Genomic DNA, 24419 nt, shown 5'->3' on the forward strand with positions numbered 1-24419 from the left:
TGGAAAGTATCATGCTAAGCGAAATGAGTCAGAAAGAGAGGGATAGACATAGAAAGATTGCATTCATCTGGGGGATATAAAGTAACAAAGTATGAGATTAATACCCAAGAATAGCTGAGATCAGCACCAGGAGGAATACTCCATAACTTAGAGGCCAGCCGGGTATCCTAGAGGAAAGGGCAGTTCAGATAGAGAAGGGAGCACCAAATAAAGGATGTTTGGAGGATCCTCCCAGGAGGGGAGATGCATGTCGAAAGTGGACTATGGACTGAACATGTTTGCCACTCAATGCCTCTTTTGCAGACCACAACACCCAAAAGGATAGAGAGAACACAGTGGATTGCCCTGCCACAGAGACAGGGGGGGTGGGGGGATGGGGGTGGGAGGGATATTATCCATGGTGGTGGAAAATGGGCACTGGTGGAGGGATGGGTATCTGATCATTGTATAATTGAAACCAAAGCACAAATTATTGTAAATCTACAACTTTAAAAAAAATAAAATAAAATAAATGGAAAAAAATAACAAACAAAAAGAAATAAAGGGATCCTATACAAAAAAAAAGATCATTGATTTAAACCACTTGATATTGAAGTGCAATATTCTCACACTTCTCTTCACTGACATTGCACATGGCCCCATTCACTTTAATTGATAAAAATTGTTATCCAGTATTTTACAATTAAATGAATCAATTTAAAAAAAAAGAAAGAAAATTAAAATAAAGTCCTTGGTAAGTTCTGGTAGTCTTGGAACCATGTTGCCCATGGGGTAATCAGCTAGCTAAGTCTTCCTTAACCTGGATGTTCCTTGTTCACATCCCTGACATCACTCTTTTCCTCCTCAGATCCCATTCCCAGTAAATCATGTGCTCACCAAATCTTGTTGTTTCAAGCTTTGTTTTCAGAGGAACCCAAATTTCAAGTCCTCCCTTTTGCACTTATTGTCTCTATGCCCATCATTTCAGACTTTTCTCCCAGCATTTTTTCCTCACTGAATACAACTGTCCTTCAAGAGAGTTGAAGCTTGTTAGTTTTAATAGATGCCTGCGATCATTTTCCTCTAGCCATATTTGAAAGGTAGCAAAACACTTTTAAAGTTGTTCTGTTTCCAGCCAGTCAACTACACTTTCCTGGGAAAATTGATTAGCAGTTTAGTCTCAGGTCTGTCAGAAACTGCATTTGTTTTCCTCCATTTCCACCAAAGAAGTTTCTGGTACCAAACAGACTTAGTATAATGTATATTCCTGTTAATCCACTTGCACTTGGGATCCATGTGAACACCTTCCACCTGGCCTTTATGAACCGTGGTCATCAAGTTTGCTTTTCTGGTGGCATTCTGTTTCTCACTATTCCTCTCCGCAGCTAAGTGATGTGAAAATACCATCTTTAGTAAATGGTATGATTGAAAGCTCCAGAAGGAATGACAGCCCTTTCAGCTCTCTCGGTCTTTTATGTAACCTGTTCTTTGGAACCTATCTTATTTTCATATTTTTGTTTTGCTTATCATTTACGAAAAACATGTTAACGTACTTAGAAAATATCTACCAACTCTCCAATGCTGATCACCAGCTGTCAGTTCCCTACCCTTCCCCTTTTCCTTCCCATACATCCTTCACTCCATTAACTCTCCTAGGACCATCTATTTCCACCACCACCTTCCAGGCTCAAGGTCAAGCGGTACCAACCCCAAGATTCTACCAGTTTGTGGTTGGTTGGGTGGGAGAATGATGTCATAAAGTAGGCAGTTGAAAGGTAGAGGCTAGCCGATCAGGAGGTCAGATTCCCAAGAAGAAGACCGGATTGGATAGAGAGAGAGGTAGAATAAAGCAGGCTAGGGAGATGGAATCCTACACGACAGTTATAACAGTTTCACCTTCCTCAGACTCTTATGTTAGAAAACTGCTCCCATTATACTCAAGAGCTTACATATTTCATTAACAAATTAAGAAAATTACTAAATAATCATTTATATTGCACTGTTCACCAACATCATTAGGTTTTATTATTATTATATTTTATATAACTTTTACAGCACAGTGGGTAGGCCATTTGCCTTGCAGGAGGCCAACCCAAAGTTTCATACACGCAAGTCAAGTGCTTTAACCCTGAGCCACATAATCAGTCATCAGCAAGTTAGCTTTTAACTACTGATCTTAAGTAAAGAATCAGAAAATTAGACAAATAGATAAAAATGTTCACATCAATATAGACTTAGCAGTAAAATATTACAATTATGAAAAACTCCAAAATTTTATGGTCACTGAAATTTATTTTTTAAAAATTATGCTTGTATATAGACTAATGTAAATACATAATTGAAAAACTCCAAAGAAATGTAGCTTCATTTTACATGTATGTTTCTTGTGGTTCTATTTCTTCTTAATATAGTTATCCCACGAACAATACAAATTTGAACTTCTATATGATTTTTTTCAATAATTACATTATGAAACATTTTTGGACATTGGTATTGATGTGGAATAATTAAAGATGATTAATATGGGGACGGGCACTGAGGCCCAGCTCTGGGCAACCAAGTTGAACGGCTCCTATTTCAACCAGGTACAGCCTGCCCCCAAGGCCCTGGGACCCTCTGTGCGCATGCACAGCTAGGTCCACCTCCTAGAAAGCCGGTTTCACCACTGATCTGCGTGGGACGGGCACGCAGGCCCAGCTCTGGGCAACCAAGCTGAACGGCTCTTATTCCAACCAGGTACATCCCGCCCCCAAGGGCCTGGGACCCTCTCTGCGCATGCAAAGCTAGCTCCATCGTCGTTCCCAACATCTAGCTCAGTGCCAGGGACTCTTTCTGGAGCCACGGCCGCATTAGCGGCCGCGAAATATTTTCCCACTACATATACCATAGGAACCATAAGCTAACTTCTTCGATGGAAACTTCTCTAGTTTAGCTCAGTCACTAGAAACACAGTAGCCAATAACTCATAAGCCTATCTTAACTCACACTGCATATCAAGCAGAATAGTAACAGTGAATGTTAAGGACTAAACCACAGTTTTCACAATGGTAAAGCAACGCAAAAGCCCACCAAACTTTCTTATTGAAATGTCTAGCCCAGATGACACCAACAGTACTGCAGTGTTAGACAACCTCTCTGACAAGGAATTCAGGAGGGAGCTACTTAGGATGCTTAGGGAATTAAAAGAAACAATGGAAAGCAATGCCAATAGAAGACAAGAGGATTTGAAGGCAGAAATGAGGAAAATGCAATCAGAAATGTCAGACCTGAAAAATCTCGCAGGCGAATTGAAAAACTCAGTGGAAGGCCTCAGCAGCAGAGTAAGAGCTGCTGAGAACAGAATAAGTGAGCTCGAAGATGAAGTTCAGAGACTCTCTAGAAAAGAGCAGAAAATGGAAAAGAGACTCACAATTCGGGAACAGATGGCAAGAGAAGATCGTGATGAAGCCCAGAGGGGTAACATAAGAATTATTGGAGTCCCAGAGGTACAGGAAGAAAACCTCGATGAAGAAGAAACTGTCAAAGAAATCATTGCTAAAAGGTTTCCAGAGCGGAAGAAAACTTGTGACCATATTCAGGAGGCCCGAAGGGTACCAGCTAGAAGAAATCCGAATAAAAATACCCCAAGACACATTCTGATCAAAATGACCAAAACCTTAGACAGAGACAAAATTCTGAAAGCAGCAAGATCGATGAAAGAAATCTCTTACAAAGGAGCATCCTTAAAATTCACAGCTGATTTTTCTGATGAAACCCTCATGGCCCGAAAACAGTGGTGGGACATAGTGAAAAAACTCAATGAAATAAATTCCTCCCCAAAAATATTTACCCAGCGAGACTCTTATTCATAATAGAAGGAACAACACACAGTTTCAGAGACAAACTACAGCTCAGGAACTTCATAGACTCAAAACCATGTTTACAAGTACAACTAAATGGGCTACATTAAGGCAAGACAGGCCTCTCAAATACACCAAATTTCAACAGAATAATGGGACAAAATCCCATAACAATAATCTCTCTCAATGTCAATGGGCTAAACGCACCAATTAAAAGACATAGAGTGGCAGGATGGATTAGAAAATTGAACCCAACATTCTGCTGCCTGCAAGAAACACATCTCAATAGTCAAAGCAAACACAGACTCAGAGTCAAAGACTGGAAAACAATCCTACGGGCAAACAGCTCCCATAAAAAAGCTGGGGAAGCCATCCTAGTATCAGATCACATCGATTTCAGAGTGAGGAAGGTCATAAGAGACAGTGAAGGCCATTTCTTATTGATCAAAGGATCTGTAAAACAGGAAGAACTTACAATAATAAATATATATGCACCTAATGAGAGACCAGCAAAGAACTTAAAACAACTACTCATAGATTTGGAAAAAGCCGTCAACAGCAACACAATACTAGTGGGAGACTTCAACACTGCTTTGTCACCAATTGATAGATCAACCAGACTCAAGCTAAGCAAGGACATAATTCATCTGAGGGAAACAATGGAAGAAAGGGACTTGGTAGATATATACAGGACACTTCATCCACAAAAAGCTGAATACACATTCTTCTCAAGCGTACATGGAGCATTCTCCAAGATAGACCACATGCTGAGCCACAAAACATGTCTCCAAAAAATTAAGAAGATAGAGTTTGTATCGACAATCTTCCCAGACCATAATGCGCTGAAATTAGAAGTAAATCACATACAAAAACAGAAAACAAAATGAAACACCTGGAAATTAAACAGTGCTCAACTCAACAACGAGTGGCTTAGACAGGAAATCAAAAATGAAATCAAAAGATTCCTAGAAACGAATGAAAATGAGGACACGAGTTACCAAAACTTATGGGACACAGCAAAAGCTGTGTTAAGAGGAAAGTTTATAGCTCTACAAGCATTCCTCAGGAAGGAGGCGTGAGCACACATAAGAAACCTAACGTGACAGTTTAAGAGCTTGGAGAAGGACCAAAAAAAGGAGCACAACCCGAACAGGAGAAAGGAAATAATATAACTCAGAGCAGAGATTAACGAGATGGAAACCCAAAAAACAATCCGAAAGATAAATGAAACCAAGAGCTGGTTCTTCGAGAAAATTAGCAAGATTGATAAGCCTTCAGCAAAACTCAAAGAAAGGGAGAGAGAAAACCCTAATAAACCGAATCAGAAATGAAAAGGGTGTCTTTACAACAGAAACTACAGAAATTCAACAGGATCCTCAGGGAATAATTTGAGAAACTGTATGCCACAGAACATCAAAACCTCGAGGAAATGGATAAATTCCTAGACTTCTACTGACTCCGAAGGCTGAACCAAGAAGACCTGGAATACCTGAACAGACCTATCACCATCAAGGTAATTGAAATGGTAATAAAAAGTCTCCCCAAGCACAAAAGTCCTGGTCCGGATGGATTCACTAGTGAATTCTTCCAAATCTTTAAAGAGGACTTACTCCCAATCCTCTTTAAGCTTTTCCACGAAATTGAAATATCAAAAACACTTCCGAACAGTTTCTACGAAGCAAATATCACGCTGATACCAAAAGCAGACAGAGATACCACAAAGAAAGAGAATTACAAACCGATATCCCTGATGAACATAGATGCAAAGATCCTCAACAAACTACTAGCAAATAGAATCCAACTACTCATCAAAAAGATCATACACCATGACCAAGTAGGATTCATCCCAGGGATGCAAGGATGGTTCAACATTCGAAAATCAATCAACATAATCCATCATATCAACAAAAGAAAATGTAGAAAGCATATGATTATATGAATTGATGAAGAGAAAGCATTTGACAAGATCCAGCACCCCTTTATGATGAAAACCCTAGCCAAAATGGGTATAGAGTGGATCTTCCTCAACATAATTAAAGCCATCTACACAAGCCTACAGCAAGCATCATCCTCAATGGGGAAAAACAGAGAGCCTTCCCTTTAAGATCAGGGACGAGACAAGGATGCCCACTCTCTCCACTGGTGTTCAATATAGTACTGGAAGTACTTGTAATAGCGATTAGGCAAGAAAAAGATATTAAGTGCATTCAGGTAGGAAAGGAAGAAATCAAGCTCTCACTATTCGCAGATGATATGACACTATACTTAGAGAACCCAATAACCTCCACCAAAAAACTCCTAGAAACAATAGACTCGTATAGTAAAGTTGCAGGCTATAAAATCAATACACAAAAGTCCATGGCTTTGCTATATGCAAACAGTGAGAGAGAAGAAAGCAACATGCAAAAAACAATCCTGTTCACAATTGTTCCCCAGAAAATCAAGTATCCAGGAATCATCTTACTAAGGAAGTCAAGGACCTGTACAAAGAAAACTACAAAACGCTACTTCAGGAAATAAAAGAGGACATGAGGAAATGGAAAGATATCCCCTGCTCATGGGTCAGGAGACTTAACATTGTCAAAATGGCAATACTACCAAAAGCATTGTATAAATTCAATGCAATCCCTATAAGGATACCCACGACATTCTTCAAAGAAATGGAGCAAACACTCCTGAAATTTATATGGAACAATAAGCCCCCACGAATAGCTAGAGCAATTCTTGGGAAAAAGAAAATGGGAGGAATCAACCTCCCGAACTTCAAACTGTACTACAAAGCAGTAATAATTAAAACAGCATGGTACTGGAACAAAGGCAGAACTGCAGACCAATGGAACAGGGTTGAATACACTGATATCTTCCCTCAATCATATGATCATCTAATCTTTGGTCAAGGTGCAAGTAATGTGATGTGGAGTAAGGAAAGCCTCTTTAACAAATTTTGCTGGCATCACTGGACGACTACATGCAAAAAAATGGGCTCAGAACTCTGCCTAACACCATGTACAAAAGTAAGATCAAAATGGATTAAAGACCTAAAGATCAGACCAGAAACCATAAGGTACATTGAAGACAAAGTTGGCAAAACCCTCCATGACATTGAAGCTAATCGTATCTTCCAAGACCCCACGCCACTGGCAGAGCAAGTGAAAACAGAGATAGATGAATGGGACTATCTTAAACTAAGAAGCTTCTGCACCTCCAAAGAAACAGTGACCAAAATACAAAGACAGTCTATAGAATGGGAAAGGATATTCGCCGAATACACATATGACAATGGGTTGATATCCAGGATATACAAAATATTGGTTAAACTCCACAAGAAGAAAACATCCAACCCCATCAAAAAATGGGGCAATGAAATGAACAGAAACTTTCCCAAAGAAGAAATCCGAATGGCAAAAAAGCACATGAGAAAATGCTCTACATCATTAATCATCAGGGAGATGCAGATCAAAACCACAATGAGATACCTTCTCGCACCTCAGAGACTGGCCCACATTCAAAAGAACAAAAGCAACTGATGCTGGTGCGGATGTGGCGAGAAAGGGACTCTCCTTCACTGTTAGTGGGAATGTCGACTGGTTCAGCCCTTCTGGAAAACAGTATGGACGATTCTCAAAAAATTAGAAATTGAGCTCCCATTTGACCCAGCAATACCACTCCTGGGAATATATCCCAGAGAGGCAAAAATGTATAGTCGAAGTGACATCTGCACTTGTTTGTTCATTGCAGCACTCTTTACAATAGCCAGAAACTGGAAGAAAGCTGAATGCCCAAGAACAGATGACTGGTTAAAGAAACTTTGGTACATCTACACAATGGAGTACTATGTAGCTCTTAGAAAAGATGAAATCATGAAATTTACATACAAGTGGTACAATATGAAAAGTATCATGCTAAGCGAAATGAGTCAGAAAGAGAGGGATAGACATAGAAAGATTGCATTCATCTGGGGGATATAAAGTAACAAAGTATGAGATTAATACCCAAGAATAGCTGAGATCAGCACCAGGAGGATTACACCATAACTTAGAGGCCAGCCGGGTATCCTAGAGGAAAGGGCTGTTCAGATAGAGAAGGGAGCACCAAATAAAGGATGTTTGGAGGATCCTCCCAGGAGGGGAGATGCATGTTGAAAGTAGACTATGGACTGAACATGTTTGCCCCTCAATGCCTCTTTTGCAGACCACAACACCCAAAAGGAGAGAGAGAACACAGGGGATTGCCCTGCCACAGAGACAGGGGGGATGGGGGGATGGGGGTGGGAGGGATATTATCCATGGTGGTGGAAAATGGGCACTGGTGGAGGGATGGGTATCTGATCATTGTATAATTGAAACCAAAGCACAAAAAACTGTAAATCTATAACTGTAAAAAAAAATAAAATAAAATAAAGGGAAAAAAAAAATTCTAAGGAAACCCAAGCACAAAAATTTGTAAGTCTACAACTGCACCTCATGGTGTTTCACTAATAAAAAAAATAAATTTATTAAAAAAATAAAAAAATAAATAAAAAAAAAGAAATTGAGCTCCCATTTGACCCAGCAATACCACTCCTGGGAATATATCCCAGAAAGGCAAAAATGTATAGTCGAAGTGATATCTGCACTTGTTTGTTCATTGCAGCACTCTTTAAAATAGCCAGAAACTGGAAGAAACCTGAATGCCCAAGAACAGATAACTGGTTAAAGAAACTTTGGTACATCTACACAATGGAGTACTATGTAGCTCTTAGAAAAGATGCAGTCATGAAATTTACATACAAGTGGTACAACATGGAAAGTATCATGCTAAGCGAAATGAGTCAGAAAGAGAGGGATAGACATAGAAATATTGCATCCATCTGGGGGATATAAAGTAACAAAATATGAGATTAATAGTCAAGAATAGCTGAGATCAGCACCAGGAGGATTACTCCATAGCTTAGTGGCCAGTCGGGCATTCTAGAGAAAAAGGCAGCTCAGACAGAGAAGGGAGCACCAAATAAAGGGTGTTTGGAGGACCCTCCCAGGAGGGGAGATGCATGTCGAAAGTGGATTATGGACTGAACATGTTTGCCACTCAATGCCTCTTTTGCAGACCACAACACCCAAAAGGAGAGAGAGAACACAGGGGATTGCCCTGCCACAGAGGTAGGGGGGGATGGGGGGATGGGGGTCGGGGGGGATATTATCCATGGTGGTGGAAAATGGGCACTGGTGGAGGGATGGGTATCTGATCATTGTATAATTGAAACCAAAGCACTAAAAATTGTAAATTTACAACTGTAAAAAAAATAAAATAAAATAAACGGGAAAAAAGTAGACATAACTTCAGGCATATAATATAAATATAATCCTAATAAGAGTAAGTAGATCTATAGCACTGTCCTCCAGTTGTTCATCGATTAGCTCTAGCAGGCCCGGTAACATCTCCATTGTGAGACTTGTTGTTACTGTATTTGCAGGAATATTTTCAGTATATCCTGAGAGCCTCATTCTCTTAAATGCCTTCTCTGGCAATATCAGGCTCCAGAGGAAAGAACTTTTTCCTGGGAGGATTGCGAGATTCATGGAATCTTCTATGAAGGCTTTGCAAAATCATATTGAATACGTCATGGGTAGCTTACCAGGCTTCACCATGCTGGCGAGATACTCTCGGTAGCTTGTCGGGCTCTCTAAGAGGGACAGAGGAATTTAACCCAGATTGGCCAGGCCGGCCACTTGCAGTGCAAATGCCCTACCGCTGGGCTATAGCTCCAGCAATAAGTATATAATGTAATAGTTCATGTTAAAAAAATTGCAAAAAAAATACAAAAGTGCATAAATTTGAGGGAATTTTTACTATGCAAAAAGTTTGCAGTTGTTAAAAATCAAATAAAATCCTAATAGTGAAAAAAAAAGATGCCACGCCACTGTCTGAGCAAGTGAAAACAGAGATAGATAAATGGATAAATGGGACTATCTTAAACTAAGAAGCTTCTGCACCTCCAAAGAAACAGTGACCAAAATAAAAAGACAGTCTACAGAATGGGAAAGGATATTCGCCGAATACACATGTGACAAGGGGTTGATATCCAGGATATACAAAATACTGGTTAAAATCCACAAGAAGAAAACATCCAACCCCGTCAAAAAATGGGGCAATGAAATGAATAGAAACTTTCTCAAAGAAGAAATCCGAATGGCAAAAAAAGCACATGAGAAAATGCTCTACATGATTAATCATCAGGGAGATGCAGATCAAAACCACAATGAGATACCATCTCACACCTCAGAGACTGGCCCACATTCAAAAGAACAAAAGCAACTGATGCTGGCGCGGGTGTGGCGAGAAAGGGACTCTCCTTCACTGTTAGTGGGAATGTCGACTGGTTCAGCCCTTCTGGAAAACAGTATGGACGATTCTCAAAAAATTAGAAATTGAGCTCCCATTTGACCCAGCAATACCACTCCTGGGAATATATCCCAGAAAGGCAAAAATGTATAGTCGAAGTGATATCTGCACGTGTTTGTTCATTGCACCACTCTATACAATAGCCAGAAACTGGAAGAAACCTGAATGCCCAAGAACAGATGACTGGTTAAAGAAACTTTGGTACATCTACACATTGGAGTACTATGTAGCTCTTAGAAAAGATGAAGTCATGAAATTTACATACAAGTGGTACAACATGGAAAGTATCATGCTAAGAGAAATGAGTCAGAAAGAGAGGGATAGACACAGAAAGATTGCATTCATCTGGGGGATATAAAGTAACAAAATACGAGATTAATAGCCAAGAATAGCTGAGATCAGCACCAGGAGGATTACTCCATAGCTTAGTGGCCAGTCGGGCATTCTAGAGGAAAGGGCAGTTCAGATAGAGAAGGGAACACCAAATAAAGGGTGTTTGGAGGATCCTCCCAGGAGGGGAGATGCGTGTCGAAAGTGGACTACGGACTGAACATGTTTGCCACTCAATGCCTCTTTTGCAGACTACAACACCCAAAAGGAGAGAGAGAACACAGGGGATTGCCCTGCCACAGAGGCAGGGAGGATGGGCGTATGGTGGTTGGGGGGATATTATCCATGGTGGTGGAAATTGGGCACTGGTGGAGGGATGGGTATCTGATCATTGTATAATCAAACCCAAGCACAAAAAATTGTAAATCTACAACTGTACCTCATGGTGTTTCACTAATAAAAAAAAAATTAAAAAAAGATGATCAATATATCCTAGAAAAATAAAAAAATCTAAGAAAAAGTATGCTATGCATGTAGCAAGTATCAGGCTGTTTTAATTATTACTACTTTTAGTAAAGTTTGCGGTTCAGGAGGTTAATTCCTCCCATTTTCTTTTTCCCAAGAATTGCTTTAGCTCATCATGGGGGTTTATTGTTCCATATAAATTTCAGGAGTGTTTGCTCCAATTCTTTGAAGAATGTCATGTGTATCCTAATAGGGATCACATTGAATTTCTACAGTGCTATTGGATGTATTGCCATTTTGACAATATTAATTCTCCAGATCCATGAACAGGGGATATTTTTCCATTTCCTCGCATCCTCTTTTATTTCAAGAAGCAGCGTTTTGTAGTTTTCTTTGTAAAGTTCCTTTACTTGCTTAGTTAAATTAATTCCTAGGTAGTTGATTTTCTGGCACACAATTGTGAATGGGATTGTTTTCATCTTGTCATTTTCTTCTCTCTCACTATTTGTGTATAGTAAAGCCATGGATTTTTTGGTATTTATTTTATACCTTTAACTTTACTCTCGAGTGTATTATTTCTAGGAGTTTCTTGGTAGAGGTTTTATGGTTCTTTAAGTATAGTATCATATCATTTGCGAATAGTGAGAGCTTGATTTCTTCCTTAACTATTTGGATGGCCTTAATCTCTTTTGCTTGCCTAATTGCTATTGCTAGTATTTCCAGTACTATGTTCAACACCAGTTGAAAGAGTCGGAACCTTATCTCGTTCCTGATCTTAGGCGGAACGCTCTCAGATTTTCCCCTTTGAGGATGATGCTTGCTGTATGCTTGTGGTAGCTGGATTTAAATATATTGGGGTAAGTCCCCTCTATCCCCAATTTGGCAAGGGTTTTCATAATAAACGGATGCTGGATCTTGTCAATTGCTTTCTCTGCATCTATTGATATGATCATATGATTTTTATCTTTTCTTTTGTTGATATGATGGATTATGTTGATTGATTTCCGAATGTTAAACCATCCTTGCATCGCCCAGGATGAATCCCACTTGGTCATGGTGTATGATCTTTTTGATGAGTTGTTGAATTCTATTTGCTAGTATTTTGTTCAGAATCTTCTCCTCCGTGTTCATCAGTGATATCGGCCTGTAGTTTTTTTCTCTCATGGTGTCTTTGTTTCCATTTGGTATTAGAGAGATATGGGCTTCATAGAAACTGTTTGGGAGAGTTTCTGTTTTTTCAATTTCCTGGAAAAGTTTGAGAAGGACGGGCAGTAGATCCTCTTTAAAAGTTTTGAAAAATTCGGTAGTGATTCCATCTGGACCTGGGTTTTTGTTTTTGGGAAGAATTTTGATTACAGTTTCAATTTCATTTATGTGACTAGGTCTATTCAGGTATTTTATATCTTCTTGACTCATATTTGGGAGATTTTAGTAATCCAGGAAGTTATCCATTTCTTCTAACTACTCTTTTTTCTTGGCATACAGACTTTCAATGTAGTATCTGATGATCCTTTGAATTTCTTTGGATTCCATTGTGATATCTCTATTTTTATTTCTGATTCGGTGTATTAGTGTTTTCTCTCTCTGTTTCTTTGTGAGTGTTGCTAGTGGTATATCTACCTTGTTTATTTTCTCAAAGAACCAGCTCTTGGTTTCTTTGATCTTTCGGATTATTTCTTAGGTTTCCATGTCGTTGATTTCTGCTCTAAGTTTTAGATCTTTTTCCTTCTGCCCAATGTAGGATCCTTTTCTTGATCCTTTTATAAGAACTTGAGCTGTGAAATAAGTTGCTTATGTGCATCTTTTCTTCCGTCCTTAGATATGCTTGCAGAGCTATGAATTTTCCCCTTAATAGGGGTTTAGCTGCATCCCATAAGCTCTGGTAGTTCGTGTCTTCGTTCTGATTTGTTTCCAGGTATCATTTGATTTCTTCCTTGACGTCCTTCCTGACCCACACATTGTTCAGCAGTGACTTGTTTAGTTTCCAGGTGTTCGATTTGGTTGTCCGTGTCTGTGTGTGATTCACATCTATCCTCAGTGCATCATGGTCTGAAAAGATTGTTGATACTCTTTCTATCTTCCTGATTCTATTGAGGTATGTTTTGTGGCCTAGCACATAGTCGATTTTGGAAAATGTTCCATGCGCACTGGAGAAGAATGTGTATTCTTTCTTTGGGGCGTGTAAAGCCCTGTATAGGTCTATAAGTCCTATCTCTTCTATTACTTCATTCAAAGACAATGTTTCCTTGCTGAGTTTTGTTCTTGTTGATCTATTCAGAGGTGATAAGGCGATGTTGAAGTCTTCATCTACTATGGTGTTGCTAGCACTGTCCTCTTTAAAATCTGTTAGCAGTTGTTTTAGGTATCTAGCTGTTCCTTCATTAGGTACATATACATTTAAGAGTATGATTTCTTCATGTGGAATGTATACCTTGATGAAGAGAAAGTGGCCCTCGCTGTCCCTTCTAATCTTTTTCAGCCTGAAATTAATGTTGTCGGATATTAGTATGGCCATCCCAGCTTTTGTGAGGGAGCTGTTTGCTTGCAGGATTGTTTTCCATCCTTTCACTTTGAGTCTGTGTTTGCTCTGATTGTTCAGATGAGTTTCTTGTAGACAGCAGAATGCTGGTTTCAGTTCCTGACCCCATTTTGCCACTCTGTGTCTCTTTGTAGGTGCATTTAGACCATTGACATTAAGGGAGATTATTGTCATGGGGTTTTGTGCCATCTTCCTTTAGGAGTTGATTTACACGTGTTTTCCTTCTTATCTTACAGGAGCCCCTTTAGTTCTTCTTTTAGATTTGGTTTTGAGTGTATGAAGTTCCTGAGTTTGTGTTTATCTAAAAAGTGGTGTATCGTTCACATCGAATTTGTGTTAGAGTTTAGCTGGATAGAGTATTCTCGGTGAGGCGTTCATTTCTTTGAATTTTTTCACTATATACAACCATTGCCTTCGGGTTTGGAGGATTTCCACTGATAGGTCTGCTGTGAATCTAAGGGGTGCTCCTTTGTATGTAATTTCCTTCTTTGACCTTGCTGCTTGTAATATTGTGTCTCTGTCCACAGCATCCATCGTTCTGAATATGATATGCTTGGAGTGTTTTTTTCTGGGGTCTCCTTTAGCTGGTACCCTTCTGGCTCCTTGGAACTGGATGTCTGCTTTCCTTAACTCTGGGAACTTTTCAGCAATGGTTTCTTTTACTCTAGCTTTTTCATTGGGGTTGTTTCCCTTTCCTTCTGGTACTCCAATGATTGTAATGTTGTTCCTCTTGGCGTCATCCCCTAGGTCTCTGATTCTCCTTAGAGCCATTTTGATGTCTTTTCCTATTGCTTGTTCTTCCCAGTGGGAGTTCTGTTGCTCATCTTCAAGCTCGCTGATCCTCTCTTCAGATGCACTTATCCTATTGCTAAGGGCACTTACTAACTTTTTAATTTCATCCACTGAATCCTTTATTTGTGACTCTTCTTTTTGTAGCTTTTTAAAATTCTGTTCTCTTTTCTTCCTGTATTTTCTTGACTCTCTGTTCTATTGTTTCTTTCATTTCTTATTTTAGTCATTGGATATCTCTTCCATTGATTTTTTGAGTAGATCCTTGAACACCCTCTGCATTTTATCCTGGAATTCTTTATCAATGAGAGCGCAATTGTGGACAACCTCGATTGAGAATTTTTCTTTTCTTCATATTCTCCTTGTGGTGGAGATTTGCGCTTTGGAGGAGGTACTTTTTAGTTTTGAGCTTGTACAGCACATTTCATACAGGTCTTTTCTTAGAAATGGAGTAGGCGAGTGGAATGTTGTTGTATTCTAGTAGAGGTGGTCAGACATTTTTAGTCGGTATTAGGCGACAAAGTGAGAGATGAAAGTCCTGAGTGCCCAGACTGGGAAATATAACTGCGGCTGGCCACCCAGGAGAAGGCCACGCCCACTTCTGGGAGGACACACCCCTATATGGTGGCCACGCCCCTGGCCCATCCCAGGGTCACTCCCACCCAGGTTCCTGGAATGTAGGAGGAGGGATGGAAAATCCCATGGAGCTGCCTCAAGTGTCCCCTTCTGGAGGGTGTCCAGTTCTGCAGGAAAATGCGGGGAGCTGGGGGTGAGGAGTGGTGAACCTGGCTTGTGCTCCCCCTACCCACCTGGAGGGGAGGCGCTGATTTGGTGATGGACAGTCCCAAGGAGCTGCTGCAGGTGTTCCCCGCAGGTGTCCCCCTGTGGAGGGTGTCGAGTTCAGCGGGAAAAGGCATGGGGCTCTTGTTTTATTTTTACTTTATGTTCCAATCTTAATGGTATCACCAGCTACTCAGTGAACCTAGCTAAACCCTAATGTCTCTTCCACTTTCTCCTGCACAAGTCTCTGCTTTCTGACAAAAGGGAGGACCTCAGAATGCTGACATAAATCTAATACCCAGGGCTGCAGGAGATAGTGTAGTGCTTATGGAACTTGTGTCACATGCACTCAATTTGACTCCCAGCACCACATGATTGCCAGAGTATCAAAGGCTGTATAGCATAGGAGGACCCCAAGCACCATGGCCACGTTTTCTGAAAATTGTCTGTAGGGCCCCCACACCTCCTGAGCATTGCTTTAGAGACTCTCCCAGCAACCAAAAAAATATGTAATGTCCCAGAAACATGTACTTATCTTAAATAGGGAGCCTCACTTGAAGTGAGGTTCACAAGGAAATATTGCATGAAAACATAAATCAAAGAGCAGGGGAGACAGTGTAAAACATGTGAGTACAGATCATATATTTGGTGAAATGAGTTAAGATTCAGATGCCCTAGTCCTCGCACCAGGGATATTCCTTCAAAAATGCCCCAATATACTGGAAAGGTTCTAGAACATTAAATGACTGAAACTCAGTTATGAGCAACTTTGTAACTGTGTATCTCTTAGTGATTCTAATCGATAAAGTAAATTTTAAATATACCCATCAAAGTAATCTTTTTACCACTAAATGGGAAAGATACTTTCTAATGCTTATCCTCACGAAAAGCTCAACAGAGTGTGACACTTGCCAGGAAATGTTCTCCCTTGCATTTTTCTCATGATACTTATTAGTACTTCACTCTTCTGTTTCTTCCCTTTTCTCATGCCAAAGCTTCGCATCTCCCTTGCAAGCTCCTGAAACATTATCCATTCAACATTGATGCACTTTGCCACTGCTCCTCTTGGCGTCTTGTCCACGAACTGATTCTAAAACATAACATAGCTGCAATTACAGTATTCATGCCAAAGGCAGTCATTGATATATCTTTGGGTTTAGTTTTCTACAAGCTATTGGCACACAGGTGAGTAACATTTTTTTTTCCTACAGAGAACACAAAAATAGTTATGCTGGGTTTTAAAGTTCCATCAGTATTTTTAATGTTTTATTGAATATCTGTGATGTAGACCATTACAAATCTATTCATAATTTGCCTCCAGTCATACAACGATCCAACTTCCATCCTTCCTCTAGTTTACATTTCCCAAAACCAATATTCCTGGTTCCCTAAAACCATCCCCCAACAAACTACCCCCACCCCCAGCCTGTCTCTATGGCAGGATCTTTGATTCTTTCTCTTTGTTTCCTTTTTATTTTGTGCATTAAGGGTCTCATACAGGTACTAAGAGGTCATCATCTTTGTTCAAGGAATTGAGCATTTTTATCAGGAAGGTAAGGTTGGAGTAGCTTTGAGGTATGGAAATGACTGCTGAGGCTTCCATAAGTACAGGGCAGTGAGTGTAGGATGCCCATCCTGCCCAGAGAAAGCCTGGAGATTTCAGTCACAAAACACACATATCCGAATTTTCAGCTGTTATGTTTCAGTGAGAGTCATCCTGAGACGGTGGAAACCAGAGGAGGGCATGGTGGCGATTTTGTATTGTGGGAGAAAGTGGCTGCACTGGGTTCTGGTTGGGTGGGCACCAAACTAACCTGCCTCCCTCCGATTTACCCTAGTGTCTTCAGCCTTTTGCAGTTCCAAGGTTAACTGTGACTGTTGATATCTTCCAGATTTGTTTATGGGTCTCTGAAACAAGACCAATCCATTAGCTTGTATAGCTGAGCCAGGGGTGGTTTGTTAACATGGCTCCCACATATCTTTCGGGAGTTTAATTTCTCGGGAAATGTAGTCCTGAGTTGTTGGGAGCCAGCCAGAGGCACAGTGGCCATTTGAGGTTATCGGGAAGCATGAAGACACCATCAGACTGTTGATGCACTCACCTGAGGGTACAGGTTGACTTTCTGCAGGCACTGCACAACCAGACTACAAACATTCATTGAATGAATGAACGAATAATCAACATTTTCAAAATGTGTCTCTTTCTTGCATTTTAGAAGGGTAACTTCTAACATGAAAATAATCTTCACGGTATAATCAAGACCTATGATTTATTCTTAATATATTTAATAAAAGCTAAACATTTTGGAAATTTATACAAAGAAATTCTTTTAAATTATCTGTCTTCATAATTTACTTGTAAATTACTAAGATATCACTGTTTCTTCCACTGTTCTTAGCATAGAAATTTACAGACAGAATGTGCTAAGTAAAAATTCATTTTGGCACTTCTGTTCAATGTAGTACTGGAAGTACTTGGAATAGAAAATAGATAAGAAAAAGATATTTAGGGTTTTTCATGTATGAAAGGTAGAAATAATCTCTCACTATTCACAGAAGATATCATACTATATTTAGAGAATACTAAAATCTCTACGAAAAAACTCCTAGAGGCAATAGACTTTTATAGTAAAATTGCAGGCTATAAACTCAATACCCAAAAGTCTATGGCTTATTTATATGCAAATAATGAGAGTGAAGAAAGTGACATGAAAAAGCAATCCCACTCACAATCGTGCCTCAGAAAATCAAGAACCTTGGAATCAGCTTAACTAAGGAGGTAAAGGACCTATACAATAAGAAATTAAAAAATGACACGAGGAAATGGAAACATATCTCCTGCTTATGGAATGGGAGAGTTAACATTGTCAAAATGGCAATTCTCCAAGAAGCATTGTAAAAATTCAACTTGATCCCTATAAAGATACCCATGACATTCTTCAAAGAAATTGATCAAGCACTCCTGAAATTCACATGGAACAACAAACGCACACGAATAGCTAAAGCAATTCTTGGGGAAAAGACGATGGAGGCATCACCTTCCCCAACCTCAAACTCTACTACAAACGATAATAATGAGAACAGCATGGGACTGAAACAAAGGCTCAGCTGCAGACCAATGGAAAAGGATTGAATATACTGACACACACCCTCAAATATATAATCATCTAATCTTTGATAAGGGAGCAAGAAATGTGAAGTGGTTCAAGAGAGTCCTTCTAAACAAACAGTGCAGAAAAAACTGGACAGCTATATGCAAAAAAAAAAAAATGGCTCAAACCTCTACCTAACACCATGCACAAAAGTCAGATAAAAATAGGTCAAAGTCATCAACATCACACCAGAATCCCTCAGGTACAGTGATGACAAGGTCGGCAAATCCCTCCACGACATTGAAGCTAAAGGTATCTTCAAATATAACATGCAACTTGCCAAGCAACTGGAAACAGAGATAAACAAAGGGAACTATCTTAAATTAAGCAGCTTCTGTACCTCAAAAGAAACAGTGACCAGAAACAAAGACTCCGCCATGCGGGCAAGATACTCGCAGAAGCCTACCAGGTTCTCTGAGAGTGAGAACTGGACAATCAGAGTTACTCTCTTCTAAATAAGATCCAGTCTCTGGATGTTGGCTATTGATGGCATTACATGGATCCAGGGGTAGATCGTGGTTTTAACACTTAATTACTAGAAGATGGAGGATCTGGAAGGAGGGGGCACAGTCTTGATCTGAGCAGCCATGGAGATCTCATCCCCCGGTCCCGCACATTTGGGTTCCTCTTCCAGTTCCTTCATGCATGAGGCTCCTTCAAGCTTCGGAAGAGTGGTCTTAAGCGTACCTATGGCTGGTTGCAGAGGTCTTCAGCTGCCGGGTCTATGCTCAGGGCGGTGAGGGAATCTCACCCCGCCATCTCCAAGGGGCCCCAGTGAGGAAAGCCAGGTGCGAGGTCAGGAGACTGTTGTTTTAGACATATTTGGAATTAATTTTAGATCGAAAAGTACGCATCATTGAAAATACTTATGTGCTTAGTAATAAATTACTACAAACTTGTTCAATCACGTCAGAGACCCCACTCTGCTCAGAGAACTAGATTTTAATTACAGATCCGTTTTGCCCATGTGTCATGACTGAGAATCTCTATCAGTAGATATGAAACTCACTATACACAAAGATGCACACAGGTTACTATGAGTCATCTATGTTGTTAATGTGAGTTGGCCATTAAACTTCACTGAGACCCTTTGTTCTGTCCTTTATAGGAGCCATATGAGTCTCACCTTCCGTTCAAGTTGAACTTGTAATAAGGTGGAATGAAATCATCAATATGCTTCTCAGCTCATCCTTCAGGAAAAAAATCCTACATACATTCAAGGTGGTCAAAGTGCAGACAACACCATCCACCTTTTCCTGGAGAAGTACACGGGACTGAGGTGAAAACAGCAAAAGGCTCTAGTTTAATGGTCTTAATTAAGGTTTCAGGGAACGACATTAAACAAACTCATATACCATCTTCCAAAAGAATTATTTTGTAAAACTGATGCCTAGGGTATGGTAAAAGATAATATGGTAAAAACCATATTTTTCTTTCTGGGACATTAAATTTCTAAATCTATTTATTCATGCTGCTTTGAAATACATTCCTTGATTAGGAATCATTGTCTGCCAGAGGAGTGAGGAAGGACAACACTCAAAGTAATAAGAAGAGAAAAATATGGAAAAATTAACTCCTACTAAGTTTAACACATATACTAAAATTGAAATGATAAAATGATGAGCATGGTCCTTGCACAGAGATGATATGCAAACTTGTAAAGCATTCCATATTTTTGTTGCAAGAAGAATGAACAGGTCTACTTTAAGCTAAGACAATCCCCACAAGTACAAAAATTCTACATAAAGAGAGCACAAATCCACACCACAACAATCTCTCTCAATGTCAATGGACTAAATGTGCCAATTCAGAGGCACAGAATGGGAAGATGAATTAGAAAACTGAAACCAACATTCATTCTGCTGCCTGCAAGAAACACGTCTGAACAATCAAAGCACCCATGGGCTAAAAGTAAAAGTCTGGGAAACAAGTTTTCAAGAAAATATCACCTCCACAAAGCTGGAGTGGCGATACTAGTATCAGACCACATGGACTTCAGGCTAATGATTATCAGAGACAGTGAAGGTCATTTCTTAATGATCATGGGATATGTACATCAGAAAGAACTCACCCTCCTCAATGTATATGATCCTAATGACAGACCAGGAAAATACTTAAAAACAACTTCTAATTGACTTATAGAAAAACATTGATAGCAACACAATACTAGAAGGAGATTTCAACACTTCTTTGACACTTCTCCATAGATCAAACAGACTGAAGCTCAGCAAGGAAATATTTTCTTTAAGGGGAGTAATGAACAACCATTGGCTTAGGGAAGAAATCAAAGAGGAAATAAAAAATTTCCAGAAACAAATGAGAATGAGGACACGAGCTACCATAACTTGTGGGACACAGCAAAAGCAGTGTTAAGAGGAAAGATTATAGATCTGCCAGAATTCATTAGGAAGAAAGAAAGGGCCTACATGAATAAATTAGAGGTCAAGATTTTGTAAAATGACCAACAAAAGTAGTCCAAAATAGGCTGGAGGAAGGAAATAATAAAACTTGTACCAGACATCAATGAGCTACAATCCCAAAATACAATCCAAAAGACCAATAAAAGCAAAAGCTGGTTCTTTGAGAAAATAAATAAGATCAATAAACCATGAGAAGCCTCTCAAAAAAACAAAGAGAAAGAATTCTAATAAATCAAATCAGAAATGCAAAGGGGGTTATCCTAATAGAAACTACAGAAATACATAGGATCATCAGAGATTATATTGAGATTCTTTGCAGCAGGAAATGAGAGAATTTTGAATAAATTGATAAATTATTGGATTCCAATTACCTCCCAAGGCTGAACCAAGAAGATTTGGAATACTTGAACCTATCACTAACAAGGAAATTGAAATGATGGTCAAAAGTATCCCTGCAAACAGAATCCATGGCCCAGATGGATTCAATAGTGAACTATTTCAAACCTTTAAAGAGGAACTGCTTCCAACATTTTTAAGATTTTCCAGGAATTGAAGAAACAGAAATACTCCCAAATAGTTTCTATGAGGCAAAGATCACCCTAATACTCAAATCGATAGAGACACCACAAAAAAAGAAAATTACAGACCTATTTCCTTGATGAATACAGATACAAAGATTTTCAAGAAAATACCAGCAAAGAGAATCCAGAAACTCAACAAAAGATCACACACTATGACCAAATAGGTTTAGCTTGTGGATGCAAGGATGGCTTAACATTCTCTAGTCAATCAACAGAATACACCATCTCAATAAAATAAAGATAAAAGTCATATGATCATATCAATAGATGTAGATAAAGCATTTGATAAGATCCAGCACCCATTCATGATGAAAAACTCTCAACAAAATTGGATTTGAAAGTACTTTCCTCAATCTAGTCAAAGCAAATTACCACAAACCCACGGCAAGCATTATTCTCAAGGGGGAAAAACCAAAGACTTGGAGCAGAAATCAATGAACTAGAATCCCAAAATACAATCAGGCACAAAACAAGTTACCCACTCTCACACCTCCTATTCACCATAGTACTTAAAGTACTTGCCATATGATTTCGGTAAAAAAAAAAAAGATATCAAGGGCATCCAGATAAAAAAGGAAGAACTCAAGCTTTTACTATTTGGAGATGACATGATACTATACTTATAAAATCCCAAAGAATCTACAAAAAAGCTCCTGGGAACAATAGATTTGTTTAGTAAAGTAGCATATTACAAAATCAATATCTGGTACTCCATGGCTTTCCCATATATTAATAATGAAAGAGAAAAAAGAGATAGAGAAAAACAATCCCATTCACAATAATACCTCAGAAAATAGAGTATAATAGAATCAACTAAAAAGGTTAAGGAACTATAACAAAAAAAAAAAAACCTACAAAACACTACTTCACGAAATAAGAGAGTATATGAGGAAATGGAATCACATCCCATGCTCATGGATTGAGAGGTTTAACACTGTCAAAATGGCAATCCACCCCAAAGCTCTATAAAGATTTAATGCACTTTCTATAAGGATACCCATAACATTTTTCAAAGAAATAGATTAATCACTCTTAAACTCATACAAAACCATAAACTCCCATGAAGAGCTAAAGCAATCTTTGGTAAAAAGAAGAAGGGAACACCTTCCCCAACTTCAAACCCTACTACAAAGTTTTAGTAATCAAAATACCATGATATTCAGATAAAGACAGGTCTCAGATCAATGGAATATAGTCAAATATCCTGACGCTGGCCCTCAGATTATTATTACCTAATCTTTCTTAAAGGCTCAAGAAATATGAAGTTGAGCTAGGAAGTCTCTTCAGCAACTGGTGCTGGGAAAACTGGACAGCAATATGCAAAAAAAATGAACTCAGACCTCTTTCTAGTGCCAGGCACAAAGTCAGATCAAATGTATTAAAGACCTCACTATCATACCTGAATTCTTAAGATATATGGAGAAAAATGTGGGAAGATCCCTTCATGACATTAAAGCTAAGGGAAACTTCTAGAATGAAACACCACTGACCAAGGAAGAGGAAGTGAAGATAAACAAATGAGACTAGATTAAACTAAGAAGTTTCTGCAACTCAGAAAAAATGGTGACCATGATCGAAAGACAGCCCAGATAATGTGGAAAAATTATTTATGCAATACCCATACAATTAACCTCAAAATTCTGACTCCTGTATCATTAAGAACACTAAATAGTTCCTGTGAATTTTATTCTTCTTCACATATATTTACTCTAAAATATTTTAGATACACTTTTAAACCACAGGTAAAAAGGAAAAATTATAAGTTTTTTTAAAAATAAAAAATAACCCCTATACATAGCCAGGTGAGACCCAAAAAACAAAAAAGCAAGCAAGCAAGCAAGCAAGAAAAAATTTAAAAATTAAAAAATAATGCCGTTTGCAATGCTAAGGATCAATCCCAGATCATCATTCTTTGCGTTTTTGGGTCACACGTGGCGATGCACAGTGGTTACTCCTGGCTCTGCACTCAGGAATTACTCCTCACGGTGCTTGGGGGGACCATACAGGATGCTGGGAATCTAACCTGGGTATGCCGTGTGCAAGGCAAATGCCCTACCTGCTGTACTATAGCTCCAGCTCCCCCCCTCCCTGTGATTCATCATCTTGAGGGCCTCAGATTTTTACCTTCCATTTGGAAACTTCATCTTTACATTGACACAGTAAATTGAAACCACAGAACCATTGAACGGCATGTTATAATGGTAGCAGCCATGAGCAAACATTGATAACCCATTAGTTGGCATGAATGACTTCTGTCTCAGAGGCTTCACTTCTGAGGATACCGGTCACTATCTCCTTTCTGTTACATATCCCAGGATCAGAACCTACATCAGGCCATCAGTAGAAATTGTCCACCCGAAAGCTAGCCTTCCACTGGGATCAGAATCCTTGATCCATCTAACTTGAAATTTTTCATTCATGACTTGTTGACCTTGTTTCAGGTGGATGCATCCAGAGCATAAACTCAGCTTCCCGTTGTTTCCACAGGAAACCCAAATACCTAAGAATGTTATCATTTCTGACGCCACTCTTAAATATTTTTTTGGAATCCCACGGTAAGATACTATCATTCGTGTTATAATATTACTGTTATCTATAGTTCGGTCTCCCCAAAGAACTCTCTACCCTCCTCACTCCAAGTGCAGACTCCAGTGTATCATGATCCTGAACGTACTTATAATAGTTTCACTCAGGTTCTCCCCTAAAGTGTACAAGTTAAGTTCATACCAATCCAAGTTCTTATTCCTAAACTACCAGAGTGGGCTTGTTCCTCAAGCTTGTGTTCTCCCTTGAAGAAATACCGTGCTTCCTTTCTCTATGTCTCTCTTTGCTTGTTTTGTTAAATGACTGTTCTCGCTTGAACATACATTCCATTCCACCCTACAACTGTTTCACAAGTTTCTAAGGGTTTTTCAATAAAATGTATTTTGTTTCACTAAACTAAAATTTCAAAACCCTGGAGCATTGTTAAAACCAATATTTGTATCTTTTAAACCACAAATTTTGAAAATGAAAGGTGGTAAAGCCATGGAATACTACTCAGTTGTATGAAGTGAACTCTTCTTATTATTTGTATATAAAATGTATAACATGAGGAAATTATGTTTAGTGACAAAAACCAGGCAGAGAAAGATAGGCATCCTACAAGTTCATGCCTATGTGGC

General features: G+C 39.1%; 1 pseudogene; it reads left to right on the forward strand.

Annotated features, from left to right (window-relative positions):
* Positions 1-19837: 19837 nt before the first annotated feature.
* On the forward strand, positions 19838-19931 carry LOC130037115 (uncharacterized; annotated as a pseudogene).
* Positions 19932-24419: the final 4488 nt, after the last annotated feature.

This window comes from Sorex fumeus, unplaced genomic scaffold, assembly GCF_029834395.1.
Source record: "Sorex fumeus unplaced genomic scaffold, SorFum_2.1 ptg000070l, whole genome shotgun sequence".
In the NCBI taxonomy this organism is placed as follows: Eukaryota; Metazoa; Chordata; class Mammalia; order Eulipotyphla; family Soricidae; genus Sorex; species Sorex fumeus.